Consider the following 12,434-nt stretch of genomic DNA (forward strand, 5'->3'; position numbering starts at 1 on the left):
AGCATAAATAAACATGTGAAGGAAGATGTCTCTTTAATCATTAAGTGTGCAAGCTACCCCTTTACAGGAAGTTCATTTAACATTATGTTTCAAGTAACTTTCCTAGTGGCCTTGCTATCCAGCTGCAGCCTCATAATACAGACTGCAGGTGACACCTCATCAGATTCTTAACTGAAGCATATCTGCCTGTGTAATAAGCCACTGCCCTTCACCTAAAAACCAACTATTACAGCAAATCTGTGGTGCACAAACATGTCATGTACAAATTTCACTGGTGTGACGCACAAAGTATTTTCCCACATGTCTGGCAATCTGCCACTACATATAGTTACCTAAATTAAATTCAAAAGTGTCAGCCAATGAATACCACAACACTGAAGTGTTTAGAAAGCAGACCAGTATGCTAGTATTAACATATAGTATTTAGATGTGAGGCTCTACTATTTTGACAGCACTTTGAATCCCATCAATGTCATACAAGTCGATGCTGTTCACAATTACAGCTGATGCACCTCTCATCCTGTGTCTAGCAGAAAGATTGGACAAACCCTGCATGCAATATTCATCATGTCACATACACAGAAGCTCTAGCACATAAGCAGATACAGAGGCAGTCAAGACACAAAACACTAGCAAGCTTCAGGATTTTGGAATAGACAGCAACATCACAAACCAGTTTGTGTCACATGACACCAGTAGCTACTCAGTTATTAACTGCTTTCAGATACTAAATCTATCACTCTTTGTTTTGCACTAGCAATTCTTCCTGTAATAACAACATTCACCAAACTGGATTACATCTGACTGACATTTCACAGGAACATAACTACAGCTACTAACACAATGCTAACCTGGTTTCTCTTACCACATGTCCCCTCAACATTTTAGGCTCATTCACACATCTCCATCACAGTGTTTCACTGTTGCCAAGTAGACCTGCCCTGTGTAAACTTGGATCAACACAAATATATCACCTGGTATTGTACTGAAAACGGAACTATGTCCATCATTCCTACTACTACCTCACACAACTCGCATTCACCCATCCATGCGCTAGTAGTGACCTACACTGCTGTGTTTCAAAGTGTGCAATATGAATGGTGTTTTTAATGGTTCGTGAGGCTACTGTGTCTCTTTTTGCAGTCACTATTGTCTTCTGGCGCCATTGGATGAATAGGAGCTACTCAATAATTTACATGGTCACACACTGTGTCTTCTTGTGCTGTACTTGATGTGTGAGTTAAAAGTTGCCTTGCACTCTGTCATTGAATCGATTAGTATCGTGAGAAAGTACCACTGAAAGAGTAATGCAATTTGTGTTAGCAGTGAAGACAGTTTCGCAAAAATATTCGCTTGTTTTGAGAGTCTTCAAGACCTGCTACCAGCTCCAATCAGCGCCATTTATCCCACACATTAGAGAAGTGTGTTTCATAGGTATGCCTATAAGACACTAAACTCGGAATGTGAGAACATGGCGACAATACGTGCCATCACGTCTTGCTGCCGCCTAGCGGCAGCTGTGTGAACCTGCTGCTGCTGCTCTGGGTGGATGCTGCGAGAGCAAGCGACTCTACGATCTAAGTTTTACATCCAATACTGCCAAATAATACAGTTAACAGAGCTGCCACTTACTAAGAACGACACCTCACAGTAATTAATTCACAGATTAGCACTCGGCAGGCCTTGTGTTCCTCGCCAGAGCTGCGTAAAGCTACGTCCAAGCCGAACCATATTTGACGCGACGCCATAACTATATATACAATTTCAGAGGGCTCCTCGAATGTACTCGCTTCGGCGGTACATATACTAAAATTGGAACGATACAGAGAAGATTAGCATGGCCCCTGCGCAAGGATGACACGCAAAATCGTGAAGCGTTCCACGTTTTTTTCGCAATCTCACTCTCTCATGTCTCACATCAGCTGCTAATACCCTCAGCCACCTACACAAGTTTCGCTTCATATCTGCACCCACTTGTCACAAACTATGCTGTCCATTTACGCAGTTCTCCTCCACTCTCTTTCATTCACAACAGAACATGATAAAACTGGCAATAAACCTATCCCTTACATCACCAATGCACATCTAAAATGTCACTCTAATAACAACTCAGCAAGCACACCAAAACCACAACTACACTGACACAAGTACATGTCACTAGCACCCCTTCAGCTCATTCACAAACCTGACACAAATCACAGCCAGTCTAAGACTAAGCCTAGCACAGGCAAAAGCCTCTTCTCTTCCTCAGTATCACACTCTGCTGTCACAACATCTCTTCCTACTGTCTCAATCACGTCATTTCATAACACACACCTACTGCCACACACAACATTTGGAAACCTTACATCAACTTTACACTAGATAGCTGCATGTTCCAAATCTTTCTCACTCACATACTTTCACTCACACTACTGCTTAAATACACTCTAGCGCTCTAAAATTAGCTTGCATTACCTAATATTTATTTTTCTCTAACGCCTACAAAGCTTCTGGTGCCTGTATGCCACTATCACATACTGACTGCACACAGACCCACAACATTTAACCTTATTCATCTTCATGGCTGCAGCTGATGCCATAATTGTTTCAGCAGCATAAATAAACATGTGAAGGAAGATGTCTCTTTAATCATTAAGTGTGCAAGCTACCCCTTTACAGGAAGTTCATTTAACATTATGTTTCAAGTAACTTTCCTAGTGGCCTTGCTATCCAGCTGCAGCCTCATAATACAGACTGCAGGTGACACCTCATCAGATTCTTAACTGAAGCATATCTGCCTGTGTAATAAGCCACTGCCCTTCACCTAAAAACCAACTATTACAGCAAATCTGTGGTGCACAAGCATGTCATGTACAAATTTCACTGGTGTGACGCACAAAGTATTTTCCCACATGTCTGGCAATCTGCCACTACATATAGTTACCTAAATTAAATTCAAAAGTGTCAGCCAATGAATACCACAACACTGAAGTGTTTAGAAAGCAGACCAGTATGCTAGTATTAACATATAGTATTTAGATGTGAGGCTCTACTATTTTGACAGCACTTTGAATCCCATCAATGTCATACAAGTCGATGCTGTTCACAATTACAGCTGATGCACCTCTCATCCTGTGTCTAGCAGAAAGATTGGACAAACCCTGCATGCAATATTCATCATGTCACATACACAGAAGCTCTAGCACATAAGCAGATACAGAGGCAGTCAAGACACAAAACACTAGCAAGCTTCAGGATTTTGGAATAGACAGCAACATCACAAACCAGTTTGTGTCACATGACACCAGTAGCTACTCAGTTATTAACTGCTTTCAGATACTAAATCTATCACTCTTTGTTTTGCACTAGCAATTCTTCCTGTAATAACAACATTCACCAAACTGGATTACATCTGACTGACATTTCACAGGAACATAACTACAGCTACTAACACAATGCTAACCTGGTTTCTCTTACCACATGTCCCCTCAACATTTTAGGCTCATTCACACATCTCCATCACAGTGTTTCACTGTTGCCAAGTAGACCTGCCCTGTGTAAACTTGGATCAACACAAATATATCACCTGGTATTGTACTGAAAACGGAACTATGTCCATCATTCCTACTACTACCTCACACAACTCGCATTCACCCATCCATGCGCTAGTAGTGACCTACACTGCTGTGTTTCAAAGTGTGCAATATGAATGGTGTTTTTAATGGTTCGTGAGGCTACTGTGTCTCTTTTTGCAGTCACTATTGTCTTCTGGCGCCATTGGATGAATAGGAGCTACTCAATAATTTACATGGTCACACACTGTGTCTTCTTGTGCTGTACTTGATGTGTGAGTTAAAAGTTGCCTTGCACTCTGTCATTGAATCGATTAGTATCGTGAGAAAGTACCACTGAAAGAGTAATGCAATTTGTGTTAGCAGTGAAGACAGTTTCGCAAAAATATTCGCTTGTTTTGAGAGTCTTCAAGACCTGCTACCAGCTCCAATCAGCGCCATTTATCCCACACATTAGAGAAGTGTGTTTCATAGGTATGCCTATAAGACACTAAACTCGGAATGTGAGAACATGGCGACAATACGTGCCATCACGTCTTGCTGCCGCCTAGCGGCAGCTGTGTGAACCTGCTGCTGCTGCTCTGGGTGGATGCTGCGAGAGCAAGCGACTCTACGATCTAAGTTTTACATCCAATACTGCCAAATAATACAGTTAACAGAGCTGCCACTTACTAAGAACGACACCTCACAGTAATTAATTCACAGATTAGCACTCGGCAGGCCTTGTGTTCCTCGCCAGAGCTGCGTAAAGCTACGTCCAAGCCGAACCATATTTGACGCGACGCCATAACTATATATACAATTTCAGAGGGCTCCTCGAATGTACTCGCTTCGGCGGTACATATACTAAAATTGGAACGATACAGAGAAGATTAGCATGGCCCCTGCGCAAGGATGACACGCAAAATCGTGAAGCGTTCCACGTTTTTTTCGCAATCTCACTCTCTCATGTCTCACATCAGCTGCTAATACCCTCAGCCACCTACACAAGTTTCGCTTCATATCTGCACCCACTTGTCACAAACTATGCTGTCCATTTACGCAGTTCTCCTCCACTCTCTTTCATTCACAACAGAACATGATAAAACTGGCAATAAACCTATCCCTTACATCACCAATGCACATCTAAAATGTCACTCTAATAACAACTCAGCAAGCACACCAAAACCACAACTACACTGACACAAGTACATGTCACTAGCACCCCTTCAGCTCATTCACAAACCTGACACAAATCACAGCCAGTCTAAGACTAAGCCTAGCACAGGCAAAAGCCTCTTCTCTTCCTCAGTATCACACTCTGCTGTCACAACATCTCTTCCTACTGTCTCAATCACGTCATTTCATAACACACACCTACTGCCACACACAACATTTGGAAACCTTACATCAACTTTACACTAGATAGCTGCATGTTCCAAATCTTTCTCACTCACATACTTTCACTCACACTACTGCTTAAATACACTCTAGCGCTCTAAAATTAGCTTGCATTACCTAATATTTATTTTTCTCTAACGCCTACAAAGCTTCTGGTGCCTGTATGCCACTATCACATACTGACTGCACACAGACCCACAACATTTAACCTTATTCATCTTCATGGCTGCAGCTGATGCCATAATTGTTTCAGCAGCATAAATAAACATGTGAAGGAAGATGTCTCTTTAATCATTAAGTGTGCAAGCTACCCCTTTACAGGAAGTTCATTTAACATTATGTTTCAAGTAACTTTCCTAGTGGCCTTGCTATCCAGCTGCAGCCTCATAATACAGACTGCAGGTGACACCTCATCAGATTCTTAACTGAAGCATATCTGCCTGTGTAATAAGCCACTGCCCTTCACCTAAAAACCAACTATTACAGCAAATCTGTGGTGCACAAGCATGTCATGTACAAATTTCACTGGTGTGACGCACAAAGTATTTTCCCACATGTCTGGCAATCTGCCACTACATATAGTTACCTAAATTAAATTCAAAAGTGTCAGCCAATGAATACCACAACACTGAAGTGTTTAGAAAGCAGACCAGTATGCTAGTATTAACATATAGTATTTAGATGTGAGGCTCTACTATTTTGACAGCACTTTGAATCCCATCAATGTCATACAAGTCGATGCTGTTCACAATTACAGCTGATGCACCTCTCATCCTGTGTCTAGCAGAAAGATTGGACAAACCCTGCATGCAATATTCATCATGTCACATACACAGAAGCTCTAGCACATAAGCAGATACAGAGGCAGTCAAGACACAAAACACTAGCAAGCTTCAGGATTTTGGAATAGACAGCAACATCACAAACCAGTTTGTGTCACATGACACCAGTAGCTACTCAGTTATTAACTGCTTTCAGATACTAAATCTATCACTCTTTGTTTTGCACTAGCAATTCTTCCTGTAATAACAACATTCACCAAACTGGATTACATCTGACTGACATTTCACAGGAACATAACTACAGCTACTAACACAATGCTAACCTGGTTTCTCTTACCACATGTCCCCTCAACATTTTAGGCTCATTCACACATCTCCATCACAGTGTTTCACTGTTGCCAAGTAGACCTGCCCTGTGTAAACTTGGATCAACACAAATATATCACCTGGTATTGTACTGAAAACGGAACTATGTCCATCATTCCTACTACTACCTCACACAACTCGCATTCACCCATCCATGCGCTAGTAGTGACCTACACTGCTGTGTTTCAAAGTGTGCAATATGAATGGTGTTTTTAATGGTTCGTGAGGCTACTGTGTCTCTTTTTGCAGTCACTATTGTCTTCTGGCGCCATTGGATGAATAGGAGCTACTCAATAATTTACATGGTCACACACTGTGTCTTCTTGTGCTGTACTTGATGTGTGAGTTAAAAGTTGCCTTGCACTCTGTCATTGAATCGATTAGTATCGTGAGAAAGTACCACTGAAAGAGTAATGCAATTTGTGTTAGCAGTGAAGACAGTTTCGCAAAAATATTCGCTTGTTTTGAGAGTCTTCAAGACCTGCTACCAGCTCCAATCAGCGCCATTTATCCCACACATTAGAGAAGTGTGTTTCATAGGTATGCCTATAAGACACTAAACTCGGAATGTGAGAACATGGCGACAATACGTGCCATCACGTCTTGCTGCCGCCTAGCGGCAGCTGTGTGAACCTGCTGCTGCTGCTCTGGGTGGATGCTGCGAGAGCAAGCGACTCTACGATCTAAGTTTTACATCCAATACTGCCAAATAATACAGTTAACAGAGCTGCCACTTACTAAGAACGACACCTCACAGTAATTAATTCACAGATTAGCACTCGGCAGGCCTTGTGTTCCTCGCCAGAGCTGCGTAAAGCTACGTCCAAGCCGAACCATATTTGACGCGACGCCATAACTATATATACAATTTCAGAGGGCTCCTCGAATGTACTCGCTTCGGCGGTACATATACTAAAATTGGAACGATACAGAGAAGATTAGCATGGCCCCTGCGCAAGGATGACACGCAAAATCGTGAAGCGTTCCACGTTTTTTTCGCAATCTCACTCTCTCATGTCTCACATCAGCTGCTAATACCCTCAGCCACCTACACAAGTTTCGCTTCATATCTGCACCCACTTGTCACAAACTATGCTGTCCATTTACGCAGTTCTCCTCCACTCTCTTTCATTCACAACAGAACATGATAAAACTGGCAATAAACCTATCCCTTACATCACCAATGCACATCTAAAATGTCACTCTAATAACAACTCAGCAAGCACACCAAAACCACAACTACACTGACACAAGTACATGTCACTAGCACCCCTTCAGCTCATTCACAAACCTGACACAAATCACAGCCAGTCTAAGACTAAGCCTAGCACAGGCAAAAGCCTCTTCTCTTCCTCAGTATCACACTCTGCTGTCACAACATCTCTTCCTACTGTCTCAATCACGTCATTTCATAACACACACCTACTGCCACACACAACATTTGGAAACCTTACATCAACTTTACACAAGATAGCTGCATGTTCCAAATCTTTCTCACTCACATACTTTCACTCACACTACTGCTTAAATACACTCTAGCGCTCTAAAATTAGCTTGCATTACCTAATATTTATTTTTCTCTAACGCCTACAAAGCTTCTGGTGCCTGTATGCCACTATCACATACTGACTGCACACAGACCCACAACATTTAACCTTATTCATCTTCATGGCTGCAGCTGATGCCATAATTGTTTCAGCACCATAAATAAACATGTGAAGGAAGATGTCTCTTTAATCATTAAGTGTGTAAGCTACCCCTTTACAGGAAGTTCATTTAACATTATGTTTCAAGTAACTTTCCTAGTGGCCTTGCTATCCAGCTGCAGCCTCATAATACAGACTGCAGGTGACACCTCATCAGATTCTTAACTGAAGCATATCTGCCTGTGTAATAAGCCACTGCCCTTCACCTAAAAACCAACTATTACAGCAAATCTGTGGTGCACAAGCATGTCATGTACAAATTTCACTGGTGTGACGCACAAAGTATTTTCCCACATGTCTGGCAATCTGCCACTACATATAGTTACCTAAATTAAATTCAAAAGTGTCAGCCAATGAATACCACAACACTGAAGTGTTTAGAAAGCAGACCAGTATGCTAGTATTAACATATAGTATTTAGATGTGAGGCTCTACTATTTTGACAGCACTTTGAATCCCATCAATGTCATACAAGTCGATGCTGTTCACAATTACAGCTGATGCACCTCTCATCCTGTGTCTAGCAGAAAGATTGGACAAACCCTGCATGCAATATTCGTCATGTCACATACACAGAAGCTCTAGCACATAAGCAGATACAGAGGCAGTCAAGACACAAAACACTAGCAAGCTTCAGGATTTTGGAATAGACAGCAACATCACAAACCAGTTTGTGTCACATGACACCAGTAGCTACTCAGTTATTAACTGCTTTCAGATACTAAATCTATCACTCTTTGTTTTGCACTAGCAATTCTTCCTGTAATAACAACATTCACCAAACTGGATTACATCTGACTGACATTTCACAGGAACATAACTACAGCTACTAACACAATGCTAACCTGGTTTCTCTTACCACATGTCCCCTCAACATTTTAGGCTCATTCACACATCTCCATCACAGTGTTTCACTGTTGCCAAGTAGACCTGCCCTGTGTAAACTTGGATCAACACAAATATATCACCTGGTATTGTACTGAAAACGGAACTATGTCCATCATTCCTACTACTACCTCACACAACTCGCATTCACCCATCCATGCGCTAGTAGTGACCTACACTGCTGTGTTTCAAAGTGTGCAATATGAATGGTGTTTTTAATGGTTCGTGAGGCTACTGTGTCTCTTTTTGCAGTCACTATTGTCTTCTGGCGCCATTGGATGAATAGGAGCTACTCAATAATTTACATGGTCACACACTGTGTCTTCTTGTGCTGTACTTGATGTGTGAGTTAAAAGTTGCCTTGCACTCTGTCATTGAATCGATTAGTATCGTGAGAAAGTACCACTGAAAGAGTAATGCAATTTGTGTTAGCAGTGAAGACAGTTTCGCAAAAATATTCGCTTGTTTTGAGAGTCTTCAAGACCTGCTACCAGCTCCAATCAGCGCCATTTATCCCACACATTAGAGAAGTGTGTTTCATAGGTATGCCTATAAGACACTAAACTCGGAATGTGAGAACATGGCGACAATACGTGCCATCACGTCTTGCTGCCGCCTAGCGGCAGCTGTGTGAACCTGCTGCTGCTGCTCTGGGTGGATGCTGCGAGAGCAAGCGACTCTACGATCTAAGTTTTACATCCAATACTGCCAAATAATACAGTTAACAGAGCTGCCACTTACTAAGAACGACACCTCACAGTAATTAATTCACAGATTAGCACTCGGCAGGCCTTGTGTTCCTCGCCAGAGCTGCGTAAAGCTACGTCCAAGCCGAACCATATTTGACGCGACGCCATAACTATATATACAATTTCAGAGGGCTCCTCGAATGTACTCGCTTCGGCGGTACATATACTAAAATTGGAACGATACAGAGAAGATTAGCATGGCCCCTGCGCAAGGATGACACGCAAAATCGTGAAGCGTTCCACGTTTTTTTCGCAATCTCACTCTCTCATGTCTCACATCAGCTGCTAATACCCTCAGCCACCTACACAAGTTTCGCTTCATATCTGCACCCACTTGTCACAAACTATGCTGTCCATTTACGCAGTTCTCCTCCACTCTCTTTCATTCACAACAGAACATGATAAAACTGGCAATAAACCTATCCCTTACATCACCAATGCACATCTAAAATGTCACTCTAATAACAACTCAGCAAGCACACCAAAACCACAACTACACTGACACAAGTACATGTCACTAGCACCCCTTCAGCTCATTCACAAACCTGACACAAATCACAGCCAGTCTAAGACTAAGCCTAGCACAGGCAAAAGCCTCTTCTCTTCCTCAGTATCACACTCTGCTGTCACAACATCTCTTCCTACTGTCTCAATCACGTCATTTCATAACACACACCTACTGCCACACACAACATTTGGAAACCTTACATCAACTTTACACAAGATAGCTGCATGTTCCAAATCTTTCTCACTCACATACTTTCACTCACACTACTGCTTAAATACACTCTAGCGCTCTAAAATTAGCTTGCATTACCTAATATTTATTTTTCTCTAACGCCTACAAAGCTTCTGGTGCCTGTATGCCACTATCACATACTGACTGCACACAGACCCACAACATTTAACCTTATTCATCTTCATGGCTGCAGCTGATGCCATAATTGTTTCAGCACCATAAATAAACATGTGAAGGAAGATGTCTCTTTAATCATTAAGTGTGTAAGCTACCCCTTTACAGGAAGTTCATTTAACATTATGTTTCAAGTAACTTTCCTAGTGGCCTTGCTATCCAGCTGCAGCCTCATAATACAGACTGCAGGTGACACCTCATCAGATTCTTAACTGAAGCATATCTGCCTGTGTAATAAGCCACTGCCCTTCACCTAAAAACCAACTATTACAGCAAATCTGTGGTGCACAAGCATGTCATGTACAAATTTCACTGGTGTGACGCACAAAGTATTTTCCCACATGTCTGGCAATCTGCCACTACATATAGTTACCTAAATTAAATTCAAAAGTGTCAGCCAATGAATACCACAACACTGAAGTGTTTAGAAAGCAGACCAGTATGCTAGTATTAACATATAGTATTTAGATGTGAGGCTCTACTATTTTGACAGCACTTTGAATCCCATCAATGTCATACAAGTCGATGCTGTTCACAATTACAGCTGATGCACCTCTCATCCTGTGTCTAGCAGAAAGATTGGACAAACCCTGCATGCAATATTCGTCATGTCACATACACAGAAGCTCTAGCACATAAGCAGATACAGAGGCAGTCAAGACACAAAACACTAGCAAGCTTCAGGATTTTGGAATAGACAGCAACATCACAAACCAGTTTGTGTCACATGACACCAGTAGCTACTCAGTTATTAACTGCTTTCAGATACTAAATCTATCACTCTTTGTTTTGCACTAGCAATTCTTCCTGTAATAACAACATTCACCAAACTGGATTACATCTGACTGACATTTCACAGGAACATAACTACAGCTACTAACACAATGCTAACCTGGTTTCTCTTACCACATGTCCCCTCAACATTTTAGGCTCATTCACACATCTCCATCACAGTGTTTCACTGTTGCCAAGTAGACCTGCCCTGTGTAAACTTGGATCAACACAAATATATCACCTGGTATTGTACTGAAAACGGAACTATGTCCATCATTCCTACTACTACCTCACACAACTCGCATTCACCCATCCATGCGCTAGTAGTGACCTACACTGCTGTGTTTCAAAGTGTGCAATATGAATGGTGTTTTTAATGGTTCGTGAGGCTACTGTGTCTCTTTTTGCAGTCACTATTGTCTTCTGGCGCCATTGGATGAATAGGAGCTACTCAATAATTTACATGGTCACACACTGTGTCTTCTTGTGCTGTACTTGATGTGTGAGTTAAAAGTTGCCTTGCACTCTGTCATTGAATCGATTAGTATCGTGAGAAAGTACCACTGAAAGAGTAATGCAATTTGTGTTAGCAGTGAAGACAGTTTCGCAAAAATATTCGCTTGTTTTGAGAGTCTTCAAGACCTGCTACCAGCTCCAATCAGCGCCATTTATCCCACACATTAGAGAAGTGTGTTTCATAGGTATGCCTATAAGACACTAAACTCGGAATGTGAGAACATGGCGACAATACGTGCCATCACGTCTTGCTGCCGCCTAGCGGCAGCTGTGTGAACCTGCTGCTGCTGCTCTGGGTGGATGCTGCGAGAGCAAGCGACTCTACGATCTAAGTTTTACATCCAATACTGCCAAATAATACAGTTAACAGAGCTGCCACTTACTAAGAACGACACCTCGCAGTAATTAATTCACAGATTGGCACTCGGCAGGCCTTGTGTTCCTCGCCAGAGCTGCGTAAAGCTACGTCCAAGCCGAACCATATTTGACGCGACGCCACAACTATATATACAATTTCAGAGGGCTCCTCGAATGTACTCGCTTCGGCGGTACATATACTAAAATTGGAACGATACAGAGAAGATTAGCATGGCCCCTGCGCAAGGATGACACGCAAAAGCGTGAAGCGTTCCACGTTTTTTTCGCAATCTCACTCTCTCATGTCTCACATCAGCTGCTAATACCCTCAGCCACCTACACAAGTTTCGCTTCATATCTGCACCCACTTGTCACAAACTATGCTGTCCATTTACGCAGTTCTCCTCCACTCTCTTTCATTCACAACAGAACATGATAAAACTGGCAATAAA

General features: G+C 42.1%; 5 non-coding genes across 5 annotated transcripts; all 5 read left to right on the forward strand.

Annotated features, from left to right (window-relative positions):
- The first annotated feature begins 1,782 nt into the window (after window positions 1–1,782).
- LOC124803809 lies at window positions 1,783–1,889 on the forward strand. The gene has a single exon (XR_007017285.1). It is a non-coding gene; the product is annotated as a U6 spliceosomal RNA (small nuclear RNA).
- Window positions 1,890–4,376: 2,487 nt separating this feature from the next.
- On the forward strand, window positions 4,377–4,483 carry LOC124803810. The gene has a single exon (XR_007017286.1). It is a non-coding gene; the product is annotated as a U6 spliceosomal RNA (small nuclear RNA).
- A 2,487-nt stretch (window positions 4,484–6,970) lies between these two features.
- Window positions 6,971–7,077, forward strand: LOC124803811. Its single transcript, XR_007017287.1, has one exon. It is a non-coding gene; the product is annotated as a U6 spliceosomal RNA (small nuclear RNA).
- Window positions 7,078–9,564: 2,487 nt separating this feature from the next.
- Window positions 9,565–9,671, forward strand: LOC124803812. Its single transcript, XR_007017288.1, has one exon. It is a non-coding gene; the product is annotated as a U6 spliceosomal RNA (small nuclear RNA).
- A 2,487-nt stretch (window positions 9,672–12,158) lies between these two features.
- Window positions 12,159–12,265, forward strand: LOC124803814. Its single transcript, XR_007017290.1, has one exon. It is a non-coding gene; the product is annotated as a U6 spliceosomal RNA (small nuclear RNA).
- The last annotated feature ends 169 nt before the right edge of the window (window positions 12,266–12,434 follow it).

This window comes from Schistocerca piceifrons, chromosome 6 (assembly GCF_021461385.2).
Source record: "Schistocerca piceifrons isolate TAMUIC-IGC-003096 chromosome 6, iqSchPice1.1, whole genome shotgun sequence".
Lineage (NCBI taxonomy): Eukaryota > Metazoa > Arthropoda > Insecta > Orthoptera > Acrididae > Schistocerca > Schistocerca piceifrons.